A 5,471-nucleotide genomic window follows, 5' to 3' on the forward strand; every position below is an offset into this window, starting at 1 on the left:
AGTTCTGAGGATTGCAGATAAGCTCCTTAACTGAGCCCCTTCACTATACAACTCAGTACCTCCACTGCTTTTCACAATACGCCTTGAAGATGAAGAACTCAAGAAAAAGAGACAAGTAGAGACAAGAATAAGAGTATTTAATCCTCCTATTAGACCTTCAGTAGTATCACCTGGGAATACCCAGGTGATACTACTGAAGGTTTAATAGGAGGATTAGATCCTAATCTGAACTACTTGCTCTCTATATCTACATCATTTAATGTTAATGGAATCATTTGCCACCAGGTTATACTAGGAAGAGTTACTTCATTAATACTACTCATTTCATGTATTTAGGTGTTAGTCTAACTCCTACTATTCTATCAAGCACTTCATCTGTTACAGGATCATCAACAAGTAAGACAGTACATAATAGTAATATAATGTTTGGTCAGTTTATTTAAAGTAATGTCATCAATAGTGCCATTAAGCATGAGTAAACACATGTATTGATTCATGCTTATTTTGTATAATTTCTTATTCCACTGAGACAACTACCATGACTACTGCATTGACTACTGTATTAGTGAATATTGGAGTAAATACTGGAGTGATAGTTGGCCTAAGTGTCATTTTTACTGCTTTATAATACTTGCTATAATTATAATAATTATACTGGCCCTAGTTTTGTACATAAAAGCAAGAGTAGATAATTAGTTAACTAACATTAATCAAAAGAGGTATGTATATAGATTTATACATCCATTGCTAAATTATCGATAATTTTAAAAATTAATAGAAAATCAAATAATGACATTGTCATGGAATGCAGTCCAGCTTATGCTACAACTGAATTGAAAACAAAGTTAGTTACACTATTGACTATTACATTATGTCTATAAACACACACGCACAGTTCTGCTGATGATATACTAGTAAAGGATAATCCAGCATACAGTTCAGTTACATAAAATACAATTATTATTATTATTTGAAGTTATTATTAATCGGTCAACTGTTGAGCCAGTGTATGATACAACTAATAATGAAAATGAGACCACCTTCTACTGAATATGAAATACCAACAGTTTAATAATGTACTCATCTTTTATGTGCATACATTACTATATACAGTATAATTAGCATATGCATTTGAGCTGAAGAAGTACATGTGATTATGTTGCCTGTGGTTACTACATGATGTGTATCTAAAATTAGAAAAATTAGAATAACACACCTACATTATGACAAAGTGTATGAGCAGTATTATTCTTAGGATGGCAATGTCAACAAACTCTTGTTATATTTTACTCATACCACTACTAGTTCAACTGGTGACTATATTTGGAAGAGAGCCACCTTCTACTACACCCAGTAATGGTAAGAAGATAAGTACAAATTGCTAATCATGTCTATATACTATTCAGGTGTTCAATTCTACCTAGCTTATGAAGGAAGGATAATACCTGATTACTCTATGATATATGCTAGCCAGTTTTACGATATTGATCGGAATAATGATGCTAATGATACCACTGATGCTTTGTGGTGTCAGAGTGCTAACAATAGTGCTAATATTGGAGTGTGGTATTATCCTAATGGAACTGAAGTACCTTTATTTGATGGACCCTTTGAAAATCCATCAGCTCCTAGTCCAGTGTTCAGTAAGAGATTCATTGGTCAGATTGCACTAGCTAGAAGAGATGGACTATCAGGATATGAAGGTTTATACAAGTGTATCATTCCTGATGAGAATGGAGTGAATCAAACACTAGTGGTTGGAATATATACTGATACTAGATACAATAACAATGGTATGTGATGAATAAAGACTATAATTAATGTACTTCTTTTACAGATGGTCCTGATGCTGATCATACTATGCAGTTCTCTCTCCTCTCCACTAGTAGATTAGCTACTCCTCCAGTCTTCAGTCTCAGTTTCAATATCTCTGATGGTCCTCCTACTACTGTCAGTTGTTTACTGAATGGGAATGGAATATCTACTGAACTGTCTCGTGTGATAGTGAATGGACCAGGATCTGTTACAAGAGTGACAGTAACAGTGAGACTGAGAGAAGCTGGTAGCTATCAGTGTACTGTGTCTAATGCCAGAGTGACTAATGGTCCTATTAGTGGTATTAGTGGTTCTAATGTAGTTAATAATACCTCATCATTCAATGTATCAGGTAGTGATTATACCATCATTATCATTATTGACATAAATATTTTCAGTATCTGATACTCCAACTGGTTTAACTGCTACAAGATTAAATACTGGTTTATTTCATGTAAGACTCTCCTGGTCTACTGTATCAGGAGCTACTGGTTATGAGGTCTACTATCAACTGCCTAGTAATGCTCCTATTAGTGTAGGCAGTACTGCTTCAACAGCAATCAATACATTAGGATTATTCCAAGGATACACATACACTTTCTATGTAGTATCTTATGGATCAGCTTCTCTACCTAGTGGTAACGCTTCAGTTATGTTAACACTTAGTATGTTATTATCATCAATAATTAATATGTCATTTATTTTTGCTTTAGGTAATCCAGTTGTTAATGATTTTATGGCTACATTAATTACAAGTGCTACCATTACATTAACATGGAGTCCACCAACTGCTCTAGTACCAATTAGTTATAATATGAATAGGAGATGTAGTAGAGTATGTGAATCATCAGTCACTAGTAATAGTGAAACATCAGTTTCATCACCACATACTGCAACTGGTATACCTCCTTACAGTCAATGTGGCTTTGGTCTTATTGGAGTATATGGAGATGAGATAGCTTATTTAACTGCTGATCATTCAGTTACTACAATTTCAACTGGTAAGATAATTCTAATATTGATCTTGAAATTTTATTTTCTTTCTATTATAGCCCCTACTGCACCAGTGGGTGATATTATATTCTCATCAGTAGAGCCAGTGTCAATGACTGTCTCATGGGATGAAGTACCTTGCAATGAAAGGAATGGACCAATCACTGGATACTACCTCACATACACTAACATCACTTCAAACACTAGTTACAGTGTTAATATCACTGGAGGAGACAACAGAATGTATAATCTCACAGGATTAATACCATATACTAATTATACTGTGAGTATAATACCTTATAATTATAATATGAATGGACCAGCTAGACAAGAAATACAATTAACTGATGAATCAAGTAAGTCAATGAGATATTAATCACTTAAACATGATCTTAACACAGTTCGTGGTGTGATCTATAATCTGACAAAAACAAATGTTACACTAACTGAGATTAGCGCTGCATGGAATCCTCCTACAATACCTAATGGTATCATAACAGTATATGAGATAAGATATAGAGAGTCTACCAGTACTGATCCATACAATATAATTAACACTACTAACACTCATTACAGTATAGTAGGATTGATACCTAATACTTGTTATACTATTGGAGTGAGAGCATATACTAGTATTGGACCAGGAGAATGGACTGATAGACAATATACTACTGCTCAAATACGTAAGTAAAAATAATAAATTACTTTTTATATGTCCTATTTTAGCAACAATTCAAATCTTTTCTATAACAAAGCTCAGTGCTATAGCTGTGCTAGCTGAGTGGGGTTCAGTTCCTGGAGCTAGTCATTATACTGTCTATTATGAGTCAACCAGTAGCTCCTCAAGAAAGAAGAGACAAGTAGAGACAGGAATGAGAGTATTCCCAGGTGATACTACTGAAGGTTTAATAGGAGGATTAGAACCTAATCTGAACTACTTGCTCTCCATATCTACATCATTTAATGTTAATGGAATCATTTATGAAGGAGAGAGAACTCAACCAATATATTTAATATCAGGTTTGTAAGTTACTGATTTACATGTAGCATGCAGCCTTCAATTCAGTTGTCAAGGCATCAAAATTATCATATTATCAGTATTGTAACATTGCATACTTTTTTGTTCACAAATCTAGTTTCTTATTCTACTATGACAAGTTCTATGATGGAAACTGTGACTGCTACAATGACTACATATGCTGTCACAACTACTATATTAGTAAATAGTGGGTATAACACTGGATTGATAGCCAGTGTCACTGTAGTATATATACTTCTTATACTACTAGCACTGGCTATGATCATAGTTACACTAGTAATTGTTATGTATATAAAAAGAGCTAATATTAATCAAAAGAGGTAATATGTACATTACTATTAACATTAAAATTTGTGGTTTATAGAAAATCAAATAATGACATTGTAATGGAGTGCAGTCCAGCATATGCTACAACTGAATTTAAACCGAAGTTAGTTACATTATTGACTGTTACCATTAATTACAAAATGATTTATATACAATGTTTATTAATAGATCAACTGTTGAGCCAGTGTATGATACAACTGAGTCAGAGCCTCCTACTTCTCTTCCACCACCTTCTACTGAATATGAAGTTCCAACTGTTTAATAATGTACTCATCTTTTATGTACTATAGTTATAGTGACGTAAATACATGGATGTACATGTATATGTACCACATGTTACCAGTGGGTAGACTTGATTTAGTAATTATTGTATACAGTGTGTGTTTGTGTTATACAGCTAAAGAAATGTTTGCTAATGTTATTTAAAATAACTCCCATGTTCTAAACATGTCACAAATGGTTGCATAGCTTATTCTATATCTTGTATTATCAAGGGCATCCAAACTTAGAGTGCATTGTGTAATGAATGTCATGAATGACACACAACCATAGCTTAGTACCTCACCCACACAGTCTCACATAGACAACACTTACAATATGCAGTTATACATAACAGTAGTTGTTGACTATAATAAAAATGAAAAATTATCATTTCAAAATGTATGTATACACAAGTGCATGCATATTTTGTGGTTAAGTGAGAGTGTTCATTTGATGTTGTCAAGGTTTCTTTGTAGTTCTGTCTTGAGATTCCTAAGTCCAGCAGTGAGTGCATTGATATCAGGAATTGAGGGATCCAGTGTCTGTAGTTTAACCAAATATAAAATATCTATAGAAAGAGAGGGAGGTAAAAAATTTAAAAACAATACCAAAATACTTGATAACTTTGGTCCAATTTTAAAACAACATTAAAAATTTGAAAAAATCCAACTTTTTTTTAACGATCATAGTAATAAATTAACAAGTAATAGATCAATATAAGTTAGATGAAATGAATGATTTTAATTTAGAAATAGAGAGAGATAGTTTGATTGAGGATGGGAGAGAGTTCCATTGGTTGATGCTTGATGGGAAAGAAGAGTGAAGAAAGGACGAGGATTTGCAAATGATTGGTTTAAGATTGCCTTGATAATTTGAACAGAGAGAGTAAAGAGAAGGAGTAGATTGAATTAAAGGATAAAAAAGCATATTTTTTAAAATTTTAAACAAAGTGATAAGTTTGAATCCTAAGCGACATTGTGCTAAAGTAGTAAGAGAAAATTTAATCAGTTAAAACTTTCTTACATGTATACATATC

This window comes from Amphimedon queenslandica, unplaced genomic scaffold, assembly GCF_000090795.2.
Source record: "Amphimedon queenslandica unplaced genomic scaffold, v1.1 AMPQUscaffold_12495, whole genome shotgun sequence".
NCBI classification, from domain to species: Eukaryota; Metazoa; Porifera; class Demospongiae; order Haplosclerida; family Niphatidae; genus Amphimedon; species Amphimedon queenslandica.